The following is a 17,323-nucleotide window of genomic DNA, read 5'->3' on the forward strand; positions in this document are numbered from 1 at the left end:
AATAAATATAGACGCACTTGTATTATTATTTTTCACATGTACTTCCACTAATTTTTATAAGCCAGTTTCTTCATTTAACATCATCTCTATTACTTCTATTAGCTCTCCCATGATGTCATCTCTATATTTCAGAAATGCTTCAAGAAAAGATTTCCTACATGCTGGTGGACTTAGTACTTGCTTTTTATCAATGATCCTAAAGACTTAACCTAGTCTTTACAATAACAACAATAAATTTTAAACGCCTGCAATCAAGCAGAGTCTTCAGAGAGTCTAGAACAACTTCATTTAAAAACTTAGTGAAAATTTAAGAGGCATAAATGTTTGCTTTAAACAAAGAAATTTATACTAAAATATAAATTCTCTAAAACTGGGCTGCTGTGTTTTATGAAATTTTAATTTCCTAGATTAAATACCCATAATATTAAGTGAAACGGCATAAGAAGGATGCCTTTTTTTCATTGAAGGCAGAGTATAGGGCCTGTAAATTTGTGGTTCCTTAAACCAAACTGTCCCCACTACTGACTGCCACATAACAGAAAAACTAAAGTCACATAGGAGGATTGATTGCAGGGTAGAGAAAATCAATTTCCATTTTTCATGTGCAATGATCTGTTGATCACTTCTGACAAGAGTTTATTTATTTTTTCTATCTCTCATCTGAATTACGGGCCTCTTTACTGGATTTTAGAAAATGTCTGCGCCAGAGATCCCTCAGTGCAATTGTTCACATCATTCATCTCCTACTTTATTTCAAAGAGGCCTCTGCTCTTCTACACTAATCCCAGACTTTAAATAACTTGTCTTTTCTCTCAAAATAACCAGCTCGTTCGGGGAATTAATTGCCCCATCCCAAGGTGATGGATATCTCTCATTATTGCATTTGTGTAGAAGCTAGGCATTAACTTTCTTCTCACCCCAAAACACCCTGATTTGCACCTAAAAGTACTCATAAGATGATTTCAAATATTTAAGGAAACTCTGCTTTGGTCCTAGAAGGTATCCATATTAACCTTGTTATGGATGATAGAATTCTCATTGACTTCCTACTTGTGGAGCAAGTTGGAGCCTGTGCAATTGCTAGTACATCCTGCTATACCTGCATTAATTCCTCCAGCAAAGCAGAAAGATCAATACAGAAACTTAACTTATTGTCCCTTACTTAGGTAAACCATGATAGTTGATGGGATTTGCTCAGTCAGGACCCTGTAGTGTTGTGCATGACTGAAGTTCACACTGCAGATCAATTCCACTTTGCTGCTTAAGGTCCTGTTAATATTACTAATTTTATACATTTGACAGTCTAAATTTATACACCTGACTATCAGATTAATCAAAGTATCTAACTAAGGGACATATTGGTGTTCAAGTGAATTAAAGATGGCCTGTGTATATTGGTCCCTATATTGTTTACTTCTTCACAGCAGGACCATTAACTAAAAGCCCACCAGTACCAAATTCAAAATTTACACATGTAATGGTTTTCAGTAGATCTGAAATAAGCATATATTTAGTCATTTAGTGCTTGCCTACTTTGCATACCCTACAAAACTACATCCAATATATGTTATCCATAATTAAGACAAATCCTGTGGCTATGAAACACCAGTGCCTGCCTTCAGACCTCTCTGACCCAGAGACTCCAACTCTAGCTGCTGAGTCATTTGACCGAAATATTTAAACAACTCTTTTATTTCCCTCTCCCAAGAATCGCCTTTCCTTCTTCCCCTTCTGAGTAGTACTTGAAAGATTCGGAAATTTGTGTGAAAGACATCTTCATACCAACAAGACCATTGTACTCTAAGTAGGATAAACTCTATGATACGTCATAATGAAAATGTTGAAAGTCAAAGGCACAGATGCCCATAATGGTTATACACAAGCAATTCATCACATACAAGATATTTTTAATTTAAAACGTCAGTGTCTTTTTTAAAGATTTATTTATTTATTTATTTATTTAAGACAGAGAAAATGCGTGGGGGGGAGGGGCAGAGGGAGAGAGCAGACTCTAGGCTGAGCATGAAGCCCTATCCAAGGCTCCATCTTTACGACCCTTAGATCATAACCTGAACCAAAATCAAGAGTCAGATGCCTAACTGACTGAGCCATTCAGGATCCCCCAAAGATGTCAGTATCTTTTCAGCATAAAACTTGGTGGCCAAAACTGTGAAAGGAGCCTCGGTGTCCATCGAAAGATGAACAGATAAAGAAGATGTGGTTTATGTATACAATGGAATATTACTCAGCCATCAGAAATGACAAATACCCACCATTTGCTTCGACATGGATGGAACTGGAGGGTATGATGCTGAGTGAAATAAGTCAATCGGAGAAGGACAAACATTACATGGTCTCATTCATTTGGGGAATATAAAAAATATCCAGGAAGGGAGACAGAACATGAAAGACTCCTAACTCTGGGAAACGAACTAGGGGTGGTGGAAGGGGAGGTGGGCGGGGGGTGGGGGTGACTGGGTGACGGGCACTGAGGTGGGCACTTGACGGGATGAGCACTGGGTGTTATTCTATATGTTGACAAATTGAACACCAACAAAAAATTTATAACAACAACAACAACAACAACAAAACTTGGTGGCCAGTGGAATGATGTATTCAAGGCACTTTAGTACCAAAACCAAAACCAAAAACAACCCCCAAAAAACTTTCAACTGTATTCAGTGAAACTGTCCTTCAAAAGTGTGGGAGAGGGGTGCCTGGGTAGGTTGGTTGGTTGAGCATCCAAGTCTTGGGTTTCGTTGGGGTTGTGATCTTGAGGTCATATGATCAAGCTCTAAATTCAGCTCCATGCTTGGTGCAGAGTCTGCTTGAGATTCCCTCTTCCCTCCTCTGCCCCTCCCCATGCTCTCTCTGTCTCTCTACAATAAATAAATAAATAAATAAAAACTTTAAGTGTGTGATAAATAGATACTCCCAAATAACCAAATTCCAAGGGACTTCACCACCACTACAACTGCTCTGTAGGAAATGCTAAAAGGAGACCTTCAGATTGAAATCAAAGGATTCTAGGTAATAATTTATGGACATATGAAGATAAAAAGATCTCTGGTAGAGGTTGAAAAAATACCAGTAATCTGTAGTTTTGATTTATATCTCCAATTTATATAATCTACAAGATATAAAGACAAATACATAAAAATAAGCATAAATCTATGTTAATGTAATTTGTAATATTAATTACATAGGTGAGGGAGGATTGAGCTATAAAGTAGTAGAGATTTTGTTTGCAACCGAAGTTAACTTTGGCTTAATTAAAAGTAGATCATCATAACTTCAGGTTGTTATATAATCTGTCTGGTAACCATAAAATATAAGGCATACACACACACACACACACACACACACACACACAAAGATCAAAATACATCAAAAGGCAATTAAACACAAACACAAGCAGCAATGGTGACATCAACATACCAAAAAGCCACAAGACATACAGAAAACAAATGACAAAATGGCAAAAGTAAGTCATCTATCAGTAAAGACTTTAAATATAAATGGATTAAATTCCGCAATCAAATGCCAAATATGGTTGGAATGGATTTTTAAAAGACACACACAGCATGCTTCTACAGTATCCTTTCTATAAGACAAACAGTTTAGACCTAAGGATGCATATAGGTTGAAATTGAAAAGATGGAAGAATATTTTATTTGAAAGAGAAAGAGAGAGAGCAATCTGGGGGAGGGTGGCAAAAGGAGACAGAAAGAGTCTTCAGCAGGGTTCACACCCAGCATGGGGCCTGACATGGGGCTCAATCTCATGCCCTTGAGATCATGACCTCAGGTGAAATCAGAGGTCATACCCTTAATGGACTGAGTCACCAGGCACCCCTGGAAAAATATATTCAAATTGTAATCAAAAGAGAGCTGATATCAGGCAAATCATACATTAATGTAAAACTTGTCATTAAAGAACAAAGGGAAATATATATTGATAAAAGTTTCAAATCACCAAGGAGATATAACAATTATAAATACCAGAACACCAAAATATACAAACCAAACATTTAAAAACAATAACGGGTGAAATAGGCAGTTCTACAGTAATGGTTGAGAACTTCAATAGCTAACTTCTCGTAATGGATGGGCCAAACAGGCAAGAATATCAAAAAAGAAATAGAAGTGTTTAACAACACTATAAATCAATGAGACTCAACAGACATATAGAGAACATTCAATAACAGCAAACTACACATTTTTTCCAAGTGAAAATGGCACTTCTCTAGGATAGATCATTTTTATGTCACAATAAAGGTCTTAATACATTGGAAAAGATTGAAATCATACAAAAATATTTTCCAATCACAAGCAAATGCAAATAGGAATCAATAGCAGGAGGGAAACTGGAATATTCACTGATGTGTGGAAATAAAACACACTATTAAAAAAAATGACCAAAGAACAAACCAAAAGGGAATTTAAAAATATGTCTAAATAAGTTATGAAACCACAACTTATCAAAACCTATGGAATGCAGTTAAAGCAGTGCTGTAAGGGATATTTATAGTGAGAAAAGCTTTTAAAAAGAAAAAAAAAAGATTTCAAATCAACAAATTCATCTTACAACTTAAGGAACTAAAATACAAAGAATTAAACTCAAATCTAGTAGAAGGAAGGAAATAATAAAGACTAGGTGAGATATGAATAAAATAGGCTTTCGAGAGTTAAAATGACAGAGGATTACGGGGACCCCAAAACATGTCCTGTACCTCAAACACAGCTAGATGATTATCAAGTCATTCTGAACACCCAAAAAAAGTCAGTCAGAGGTCTGAGAGAACAAAAACTGTAAGTCCACAAGTAGAAAAACAACCAACTTTTGGAAGATTCTTTTAACACACAGACTAAAACATAGCCAGGATCTAGGTTTTTTGTGTTTTGTGCTTTTATTTTCCTTTGGTTTTTGTTTGTTTATTTGTTTGCTTGCTTGCTTGCTTGCTTGGGTTTTTTCTTTTTTCCTTTCTGAAAAAAAATGATGAGATGGAGAAATTCATGCCAAAAGAAAGTATGCGAAGTAGTACTGATGGCCAAGGATGTAATCAATACAGCTAGAAGTACAATGTCTGAAATATAATTTAAAACAATGATTATAAGGATACTACTGGGGCCTGAAAAAAGCATAGAAGGAAATGGAGAATCCCTTACTGCAAAGGTAAAAGAACTAAAATCTATCAGGCCCAAATTAAAAAGGCTATAACTGAGATACAGTCTTATGTGGATGTATCACAAAAATGAGGATGGAAGAAGCAGAGGAGTGAATCAGTGATATAGAAGATAAAATTGTGGAAAATAATGAAGCCAAAAAGAAGAGTGAAAGAAAGGTAATGGACCATGAAAGAAGATTTGGGGAATATAACAACTAATTTTTTTAAAGATTTATTTATTTAATCATGACACACACACAGAGGCAGAGACATAGGTGGAGGGAGAATCAGGCTCTTCACAGGAGCCTGATGCCGGACTCGATCCTGGATGCTGGAGTCACGACCTGAGCCGAAGGCAGCTGCCCAACCGCTGAGCCACCCAGGCATCCAGAATATAACAACTAATTAGAATAACACTCATATCATAGGAGGCCCAGAAGATGAAGAGAGAAAAAGAGGCAGAAGGTTTATTCAAACAAATTATAGTTGAAAAATTTTCTAATCTGGAGAAGGACACAGACATCAAAATCCAAGTAGCACAGAGAACTCCCATTAAAATCAACAAAAGCCAAGCATCAACAAGGCATATCATAGTCAAATTCACTAAATATACAGACAAGGAAAGAATCCTGAAATCAGCAATGGCGGGGTGGGGGGGGGGAGTCCTTAACCTACAAAGGGAAGACTTGTCAGGGTTGCAGCAGATATGTCCACAGAAACTTCACAGGCCAGAAGACAGTGGAATGATATATTCAATGTGCTGAATGGGAAAAAATATGCAGCCATGAATTGTTTATTCAGCAAGGATGCCACACAGACAAGGCAAGATAGAGTTTTCCAGACAAACAAAAACTAAAGGAGTTTATGACCATTAAAACAACCCTGCAAGAAATTTTAAGGGGGACACTATGGGTGGAGAAAAAATTAACAAAAGCAACAAAGACTAGAAAGGACAGGAGGATGTCGCCAGAAACACCAATGCTACAGGTAACACCATAGCACTAAATTCATATCTTTCGATAATTGCTCTGTTGATGGGCTAAATGATCCAATCAAAATACAATAGGGTATCAGAATGGACCAAAAAAACCCCACAAGATCCATCTATATGTTATCTACAAAAGACTCATTTTAGACCTAAAGACTGAAAGATTGAAAGTGAGGTATGAGAGAACCATTTATTATGATAATGGACCTCAAAAGAAAGCTGGGGTACCAATCCTCCTATCAGACAAATTAGATTTTAAACCAAAGACTGTAATAAGGGAAGAAGATTGACACAATATCATACTTAAAGTGTCTTTCCAACAAGAAGATCTAATAATTATAAACATCTATGTTTCTAATTTGGGACCAGCCAATTATATAAACCAATTAGTAACCAAAATAAAAAAAAAACCTCAATGATAATAATATAATAACAGTAGGGGAATTTAACAACCCACTTACAGCAATGTACAGATCATCTAAGCATAAAATCAACAAGGAAACAATAGGTTGAGTGATACATTGAACCAGATGGACTTAACAGATCTATTCGGAACATTTCAGCCTAAACAGCAGCATACACATTCTTTTTGAGTGCATATGGAAAATTCCTCAGCATAGATCACATACTGGGTCACTAGTCAGGCCTTAACTGGTACAAAAAGATTGAGATCATACCATGCATATTTTCAGACAACAATCACACGTGGTCATGGTATATATTCCCTTTAATATCCTGTTTAATTCCAATTGCTAGTATTTTGATGAGCAATTTTGCAACAATATCCATCAGGGATATTGGTCTATAGTGTGTTTTTTTTTCCTACTACCTTTGTCTGCGTTTGGTATCAGAGTAATAGGGACATCATAGAATGAGTTAGGAAATATTCTTGCCTCTTCAATATCTTGTGATAATTTGAAAAAGATTCGTGTTCATTCTTTACATGTTTGGATGAAATCACAGTAAAGCCATCTGGTGCAGAGCTTAATGCTGTCTGTCGTTTGGAGATTTTGTATTACTGATTCAATCTACTTACTTCATTCAGACTTTCTATATCATCATAATTCAGTGTTCATGGGTTCTGTACTTCAAATAATTTGTCCATTTCATCTAGGTTATCCAATTTTTGTTGTTTATACTAATCTACATTCTTTCTATTTATGTAAAACTAGAGTAATGGCCCACTTTAATTTCTGATTTTATTAATTTGAGTCTTCTTTGTTGTTACAGTAAATCTAATAAAAGTTTGGTCAATTTTGTTATCTTTTCAAAGAAAAAAGTTTTAGTTTTATTTATTGTCTTTTTTATTCTCTATTTTATTCATGTATTTTTATTTATTTTTGGTTGATTTTTTTACATGTTTTACTTAAATTCAATTTGCCAACATATATTATAACCCAGTGCTCATCCCATCAAGTGCCCTCCTCATTGCCCATCCCACAGTTACCTCATCCCCCCACTCACCTCCCCTTCTGCAGCCCTTTGTTTCCCAGAGTTAAGAGTATTGATGTATTTTTAAAAATTTATTTATTCATAAGACACAGAGAGAGAGAGAGAGAGAGAGAGAAAGAGAGAGAGAGAGAGAGAGAGAGAGAGAGAGAGGCAGAGACACAGGCAGAGGAAGAAGCAGGTTCCATGCAGGGAGCCTGATGTGGGACTGGATCCCGGGTCTCCAATATCACACCCTGGGCTGAAGGTGGCGCTAAACCGCTGAGCCACCAAGGCTGCCCAGTATTCATGTATTTTTTAAAGAAAGCATTTTTCTTTTTTCTTTTCTTTTCTTTTCTTTTCTTTTCTTTTCTTTTCTTTTCTTTTTTTCTTTTCTTTTCTTTTCTTTTCTTCTCTTTCTTTTCTTTTCTTTTCTTCTTTTTTCTTTTTATCTTTTTTCTTTTCTTTCTTTCCTTTCCTTTTTTCTTTTCTTTTCCTTTCTTTTCTTTTCTTCTTTTTTCTTTTCATTTTACCTAGCTAACATACTGTGTGCAATATTGGTTTCTTGAGGAGTAGAGTTCAGTGATTCATCACTTATACACAACAGCCAGTGCTCATCATAACAAGTGCCTGCTTTAAAACCCATCACCCATCTAGCCCACCAGTCACCTCCCTCATCAACCCTCAGTTTGTTCTCTATCCTTAAAAGTCTCTTATGGCTTTTTTTCTCCCTTTTTTTTTTTAAAATTATTTATTTATTTATTTATTTATTTATGAGAGAGAGAGAGAGAGAGAGAGAGGGGCAGAGATACAGGCAGAGTGAGAAGCAGGCTCCATGCAGGGAGCCCGATGTAGGACTCAATCCCATGACCCCAGGATCATGCCCTGAGTCAAAGGCAGATGCTCAATCACTGAGCCACCCAGGCGAACCTCTTATGGGTTTTTTCCAACTTCATTTTCTCTTTCCCCCTTCCCATATGTTCACCTGTTGTCTTTCTTAAATTCCACATGAGTTAGATCATGGCATGTCTTTCTCTGACTGAGTTACTTCACTTAGCATAATACACTCTAGCTCCATCCACATCATTGCCAATGACGAGATCTCATTTTTTGATATATATGTATATATATCTCCCACTTCTTCTTTATCCATTCATCAGTGATGGACATTTGGGCTCTCTCCATAGTCTGGCTATCGTTGATAATGCTGCTATAAACATCAGGGCGCATGTACTCCTTCAAATCTATATATTTTTATCCTTTGGATAAATACCTAGTAGTGCAATTGCTGGATCATAGGGTAGTTGTATTTTTAACTGTTTTTTTTTTCTATTTTTAACTTTTTGAGGAACCTCCAAACTGTTCTTCACAGGGGCTGCACCAACTTGCATTCCCACTAACAGTGCAAAAGTATTCCCATTTCTCTGCATCCCCTCCCCCACACCTGTTATTTCCTGTGTGGTTAATTTTAGCCATTATGACATGTATGAAGTGCTTTCCAACCTGGTTTTGATTTGTATTTGTCTAATGATAAGTGATGTTGAGCATCTTTTCACTATAAACCACATTTTAAGACACATCTTTGTAAGCCATATGGAAGTCTTCTTTGGAAAAGTCTCTGTCTATTCATGTCTTCTGCCCATTTCTTAACTGCATTACCTGTTTTTGGGAGGGGTGCTGAGTTTTTGATAAGTTCAGATATGTCTAAGTTCAGATATGACATTTGCAAATATCTTCTCCCACTCAGAAGGTAGTCTTTTAGGTTTATTCATTGTTTCCTTCAGTGTGCAGAAGTGTTTTGTTTTGTTTCGTTTTCCGTTTTGTTTTTACCTTGATGAAGTCCCAATAGTTCATTTTTGATTTTGTTTCCCTTGCCTCCAGTGACATGTCTAGTAAATGTTGCTATGGCTGAGGTCAAAGAAGTTACAGCCTGTGGTCTCCTCCAGGATTTTGATGGCTTCCTGTCTCTCATTTGGGTCTTTCATCCATTTTGAATTTATTTTTGAGTGTGATGTATGAAAGTGGTCCAGTTTCATTCTTCCGCATGTTGCCATCCATTTTCCCAACACCATTTGTTGAAGAGGCTGTCTTTGTCCTATAGATATTCTTTCTTTCTTTCTTTCTTTCTTTCTTTCTTTCTTTCTTTCTTTCTTTCTTTCTTTCTTCTTTCTCTCTCTTTCTTTCTTTTGTCTTTCTTTCTTTCTTCTTTCTTTCTTTCTTTCTTCTTTCTTTCTTTCTTTTCATTTCCTATTTTATTTTATTTTATTTTATTTTATTTTATATATTTTTTTGGAGTTCGATTTGCCAACATATAGTATAACATCTAGTGCTCATCCTGTCAAGTGCCCCCCTCAGTACCTGTCACCCAGTCACCCCATCCCCCCCACCCACCTCCCCTTCCACTACCCCTTGTTTGTTTCCCAGAGTTAGGAGTCTCTCATGTTGTTCAACGTTAGTTGACCATATAGTTATGCATCCATTTCTGGGTTTTCTATCCTGTTCCATTGATCTACGTGACTGTTTTTGTGCCAGCAGCATATTGTCTTGACCACTATAGTTTTGTAATATGACTTGAAGTCAGGAATCGTGTTGTGTCCAGTTTTCCTTTTCATTTTTGAGATTGCTTTGGCTATTCAGAGTCTTTTATGGTTTCATACAAATTTTAGGATTGTTTGTTCTACTACCATGACACATGCTATGCTGGTGGTATTTTGATACATAAGCATTAAATGTGTAGTTGCTTGGGGTCATTTTAACAATATTTATTCTTCCAATCCATGAGCATGGAGTGTGTTTTTCCAATTCTTTGTGTCATCTTCAATTGTTTAAGTCAGTGTTTTATAGTTTAGAGTGGGCAGATCTCTTACCTCTTTGGTTTGGTTTATTCCCAGGTATCTTGCGGTTTCTGGTGCAATTGTAAATTGAATCAATTCCTTGATTTCTCTTTCTGCTACTTCATTATTGGTGTATAGAAATGTAACTGATTTCTGTATGTTGCTTTAGTATCCTGTGACTTTATTGATTTTGTGTATGAGTTCTAGCAATATTTTGGTGGAGTCTTTCAGATTTTCTACATAGAGTATCATGTCATCTGCAAATAGTGAAAGTTTTACCTCTTCCTTGCCAATTTCCATCCTTTTATTTCTTTTCTCTTTGTGATTGCTGATGCTAAGACTTCCAGTACTATGTGAAAGAACAGTAGTGAGAGTGGACATCCTTCTCTTGTTCCTGACCATAGAGGAAAAGCTCTCGGTATTCCCCCATTGAGGGTGATATTAGCTATGGGTCCTTCATATATGGCCTTTATGATGTTGAGGTATGTTCCCTCTAGCTCTACTTTCTTGAGAGGTTTTATAAAGAATATATTCTATACATTGTCAAATGCTTTTCCTCTACCTATTGAAAGAATCATACAGTTGTTATCCTGTTTTTCACTTACGTTGTGTATCACGTTGATTGATTTGTGAATATTGAACCACCTTGAAACACAGAAATAAATCCTGCTTAATTCTGGTGAATGATTCTTGTAATGTAATGTTGGATACAATTTGCTGGTATTTGGCAATAATTTCGGCATCCATGCTTATCACAGATATTGGCCTGTTGCTCGCTCTTTCTTTCTTTCTATCTTTCTTTCTTTCTTTCTTTCTTTCTTTCTTTCTTTCCTCTTTCTTTCTTTCTTTCTTTCTTTCTTTCTTTCTTTCTTTCTTTCTTCTTTTCTCTCTTTCTCTCTCTTTCTCTTCTCTCTTTCTTTTCTTTCTTCTTTCTTTCTTTTTTCCTGGAGTCTTTGGTTTTGGAATCAAGGCCATTTTGGCCTCATAGAAAGAATCTGGAAGGTTTCCTTCTGCTTCTATTGTTTGAAACAGTTTCAGAAGAAAGTGTTTTAACTCTTCTTTAAATGTCTGGTAGAATTCCCCTGGGAAACCATCTGGCTCTGGACTTTTTTTTTTTTTGAAGGGGGGGGCTGGATTTTTTATTGCTGATTCAATTTCTTTGCTTGTTATCAATGTGCAAATATTCTCTTTCTTCCTGTTTCAGTTTTGGTAGTTTATGTGTTTCTAGGAACTTACCCATTTCTTCCAGATTGTCAAATTTATTGACATGTAATTGTTCATAATATTCTCTTATAATTGTATTTCTGTGATGTTGGTTTGGATCTCTCCTCTTTCATTTGTGATATTATTTATTTGTGCCCATCCTGGTTTCATTTTGATAAATCTGGCAAGCCGTTTGTCAATTTTATTAATTTTTTAAAAGAATAAGCTCCTGGTTTCATTGATCTATTGTGTTTTTTAGTGTCTATATCATTTATTTCTGTTCTAATGTTTATTATTTCACTTCTTGTACTGGCTTTAGACTTTATTTGCTGTTCTTTCTCTAGCTCCTGTATGTGTGAGGCTATGTCCTGATGAGATTTTTCATCCTTCTTGAGGTAGGCGTGTATTGCTATATAATTCCTTCTTATGACTTCTTTTGCTACATCTCAGAAGTTTTCGACCATCATGTTTTCATTTTCATTTGTTTCCATGTATTTTTTTAATTTCTTCTTTAATTTCCTGGTTGCCCCATAATTCTTTAGTACAATGTTCTTTTGCCTCCATGTTACTGTGGCATTTCCTATTTTTTTCTTGTGGCTGACTTCAAGTTTCATAGCCTTGTGGTCAGGAAACATCTATGGCTTGATCTCAATCTTCTTTTGCTTGTGTAGGACTGAATTGTGACCTCATATGTGACCTATTCTGGAAAATGTCCCATGTACACTTGAAAAGAAAGTGTATTTTTCTGTTTTAGGTTGAAATGTTCTGAATATATATCTTAAGTCCATCTGGACCAGTGCGTTATTCAAAACCATTGTTTCCTTGTTGATTTTCTGCTTAGATGATCTGTAAGCAGATGATGTAAGCGGTGGTGTGAAAGACCCCTACTATTATTGTATTGTTATCAATGAGTTTCTTTATCTTTGTTCTTAATTGTTTTATATTTTCAGGTGCTCCCATTTTGGGGACATAAATATTTACAGTTGTTAGATCTACTTGTAGGATAGACTCCTTTAGTGTCCTTCTTCATCTCTTGTTTCAGGCTTGGTTTAAAATCTGTTTCAGGCTTGGTTTGTCTGATATACATTTTGCTACTACTGCCTTTCTTTTGATGTCCATTAGGATGATAAGTGTTTCACCATCCCCTCACTTTCAATCTGCAGTCATCCTTACGTCTATAATGAGTCTCTTGTAAGGCAGCATATCCATGGGTCTTGTTTTGTTATTATTATTATTATTAGTAGTAGTAGTGGTAGTAGTAGTCTGACACGATATGTCTTTTGATTTGGGCATTTTGTACATTTATATTCAGAGAAATTATTGATAGATATGAATTTAATACCACTTTATTACTTGTTTTGTCATTGTTTCTGGAGATTTTCTCTGTCCTCTCTGGTCTTTTTCAATTTTGGATTTTGCTTTCCACTCAAATCATCCCTTTTAATAATTCTTCCAGGGTTGGTTTGGTGGCCATTAACTCCTTTAGGTTTTGTTTGTCTTGGAAAATCCTTATCTCCCCTTTTATTCTGAATGATAGACTTTGTGAATAGATTATTCTTGGCTGCAGATTATTCCTATTCTGCACAATGTATATATCATACCATTTCTCTCTGGCCTGCAATGTTTCTGTGGAGAAATCTGCTGCTAACATTATTGATCCTCCCTGGAAAGTTAGGGACTTCTTTTGTTTTGCTGCTTTTGGGATTTTTTTTCTTTATGATTCTATTATATTTTGCAAGTTTAATTACAATATGTCTTGGTGTTGGCCTGATATTCCTTTTTGTAAAGATTTTATTTATTTATTCATGAGAGACAGAGAGACAGAGAGAGAGAGGCAGAGACAAAGGCAGAGGGAGAAGCAGGCTCCATGCAGGGAGCCCACGCAAGACTAGATCCCCGGGTCTCCAGGATCACACCCTGGGCCAAAGGCAGCGCTAAACCGCTGAGCCACCTGGGCTGCCCTGGCCTGATATTCTTGATTTTGATGGGAGTGCTCTGTCCCTCCTGGATCTGGATGTCTATTTTCTTCCACAGATTAGAAATGTTTTCAGCTATGATTTCCTCAAACAAACCTCCAAAGGCATAGAGGATTTAAATAAAAAGCAACATAAAAATAATTTTGTCACATAAGTGAAGATCCATGACATTATCAGTAGATTTCTCCACAGAGATCTTACAGGCCAAAAGAGAATAGAATGATACAATCAAAGTGCTCAGAGAAAGAAACTACTAAACAAGAACCATTTACTCAGCTACCTTGTACTTTAGAAATGAAGAGGAGATAAAGCTTTCCCCAATAAACAAAAGTTCCGGAAAGTCTTCATCATTAAACATGCCTTACATGAAATCATGAAATGCTGAAAGGATTTCTCCCAAATGAAACAAAAATACGCTATTAGGTTATGCAAAAAATATATGCAAATACATAACATTTTGTAAATGTGAGCATATTCAAATACAGTTATATGGTAATTTGTTAACTACTTGTTCTCTAATATAAATGAAAACTGTCAAAAGTGTTAAAACATGGGTGTAGTTTCAGATGAAGATCATAGTGGGCTTGGAGGATGCTAGGCACACGTTGTCCCAGAAACACAAGTAGATTACTATAAAATAATCTCAAATACCTCAGAAATTGTCCTGAAGCCTAGAAGAACAAATTCCGCATCTAAAGGAAGAGAAGAGTCCAAAAGAAAGAAAGAGTAGGAGATGTAACTGGCTTTTCTAAACAGAGAAGTTAGAAACTTAGACAAATGTGAAGACAGAGGAATTTATCTCAAAAGAAAGAACAACATAAGGCCGTAGCTGGAGATAAAAGCAAAACAGATACATGTAACATACCTGCTGGAGAATCTGAAGCAAAAATCAGGGGGCGGGGCAAGATGGCAGAGGAGAAGGGTCCACAAGTCACCTGTCCCCACCAACTTACTTAGATAACTTTCAAATCATCCTGAAAACCTACAAGTTTGACCTGCAATTTATTTTTTTTAAGATTTTTATTTATTTGTTCATGAGACACACACACACACACACACAGAGAGAGAGAGAGAGAGAGAGAGAGAGAGAGGTGCAGAGACACAGGCAGAGGGAAAAGCAGGCTCCATGCCTCCATGCAGGGAGCCCACGCAGGACTAGATCCCCGGGTCTCCAGGATCACACCCTGGGCTGAAGGCGGCACTGAACAGCTGAGCCACCCGGGCTGCCCTTGACCTGAGACTTAAAGAGAGAACAGCTGGAACAGCTACAGAGAGGAGTTTGGGCTTCTAACAAGTACAACTCACTTTTAGCCACTCTGCACTGAGCAAAATGACTAGAAAGAACTCACCACAAAAGAAAGAATGAAAAACAGTACCCTCTGCCACAGAGTTACAGAATTTGGATTACGATTCAATGTCAGAAAACCAATTCAGAAGCACAATTAAAAAGCTTCTGGTGGCTCTGGAAAAAAGCATAAAGAATTCAAGAGACTTCATGACTGCAGAATTTAGATCGAATCAGGCCGAAATAAAAATAAATTAAATGAGATGCAATCCAAAATGGAAGTCCTAACCTAATGACAAGGGTTAAAGAGGTAGAAGAAAGAGTGAGTGACATAGAAGACAAGTTGATGGCAAGGAAGGAAGCAGACGAAAAAAGAGAAAAACAATTAAAAGACCATGAGGAAAGGTTAAGGGAAATAAATCACAGACTCAGAAGGAAAAATCTACATTTAATTAGGGTTCCAGAGGGCGCTGAGAGGAACAGAAGACCACAAAGCATATTTGAACAAATCATAGCTGAGAACTTCCCCAACTTGGGAAGGGAAACAGGCATTCAGATTCAGGAGACAGAGAGATCCCCCCTAAAATCAATAAAAACCATTGAACACCTCGACATTTAATAGTGAAACTTGCAAATTCCAAAGATAAAGAGAAAATCCTTAAAGCAGCAAGAGACAAGAGATCCCTACCTTATATAGGGAGAACTATTAGATTCACAGCAGACGTCTCCACAGAGACCTGGCAGGCGAAAGGACTGGCAGGATATATTCAGGGTCCTAAATAAGAAGAACGTGCAGCGAAAAATACTTTATCCAGCAAGACTCTCATTCAGAATAGAAGGAGAGATAAAGAGCTTCTAAGATAGGCAGAAACTGAAAGAATAAGTGACCACCAAACCAGGGCTGCCAGAAATATTAAGGGGGGCTCTGTAAAAGAAAGAGGATGCCCAAGGAAACAATCCATAAAAACAGGGACTGAATAGGTATCATGATGACACTAAATTCATATCTTTCCATAGTAACTCTGAACGTGAATGGGCTTAATGATCCCATTAAAAAGGCGCAGGGTTTCAGACTGGATAAAAAAGCAAGACCCACCTATTTGCTGTCTGCAAGAGACTCCTTTTAGACGTAAGGACACCTGCAGCCTGACAATGAGAGGGTGGAGAACCATTTACCATTCAAATAGTCCATAAAAAAAAGCTGGAGCAGCAATCCTCATATCAGGTGAATTGAAGTATATCCCAAAGACTGTAGTGAGAGATGAAGAGGGACACTATATCATACTTAAAGGGTCCATCCAACAAGAGGAACTGACAATCATGAATATTTATGCCCGTAATGTGGGAGCTGCCAAGTATATCAATCAGTTAATAACCTAAGGAAAGACATCCTTAGATAATAATACACTAATACTGGGAGACTTCTACCCGGCACTTCCTGCAAATGACAGATCTTCTAAGCACAACAATCTCCAAAAAACCCACAAGCTTTAAATTATACACTGGACTAGATGGATTTCACAGATATTTATAGAACTTTACATCCAAACGCAACTGAATACACATTCTTCTCAGGTGCACATGGAACTTTCTCCAGAATAGACCACATACTGGATCACAAATCAGGTCTTAACAATACCAAAAGTTTGGGGTTGTCCCCTGCATATTTTCAGACCATAGTGCTTTGAAACTAGAACTAAATCACAAGAAGAAATTTGGAAAAAACTCAAACACGTGAAGCATCCTTCTAAAAGATGAATGGGTCAACCAGGAAATTAGAGAAGGGTTAAAAGATACACGGAAACTAATGAGAATGAGACACAACCGTTCAAAATCTTTGGGATACAGCAAAAGCAATCTGGAGAGGGAAATACATCGCAATACAAGCATCCCTCAAAAAACTGGAAAAAAACCCTCAAATACACAAGCTAACCTTGCACCTAAAGGAACTGGAGAAAGAACAGTAAATAAAACCTACACCCACCAGAAGAAGAGAGTTAATAAAGATTCGAGCAGAACTCAATGAATTAGAGACCAGAACAACTGTGGAATAGATCAACAAAACCAAGAGTCGTTTCCTTGAAAGAATTAATAAGATAGATAAACCATTCGCCAGCCTTATTAAAAAACAAAAGAGAAAAGACTCTAATTAATAAAATCACGAATGAAAAAGAAGAGATCACAACCACTACCAAGGAAATGCAAACGATTTTAAAAACATATTATGAACAGTTATACGCCAATAAATTAGGCAATCTAGAAGAAATGGATGCATTTCTGGAAAACCATAAACTACCAAAACTGGAACAGGAAGCAGTAGAAAACCTGAACAGGCCAAATCCAGAAAGGAAATTGAAGCAGTCATCAAAAACCTCCCGAGACACAAAAGTCCAGGGCCACTTGGCTTCCCAAGGGAATTCTATCAAACCTTTAAAGAAGAAA

This window comes from Vulpes vulpes, chromosome X (genome assembly GCF_048418805.1).
Source record: "Vulpes vulpes isolate BD-2025 chromosome X, VulVul3, whole genome shotgun sequence".
Taxonomy (NCBI): Eukaryota; Metazoa; Chordata; class Mammalia; order Carnivora; family Canidae; genus Vulpes; species Vulpes vulpes.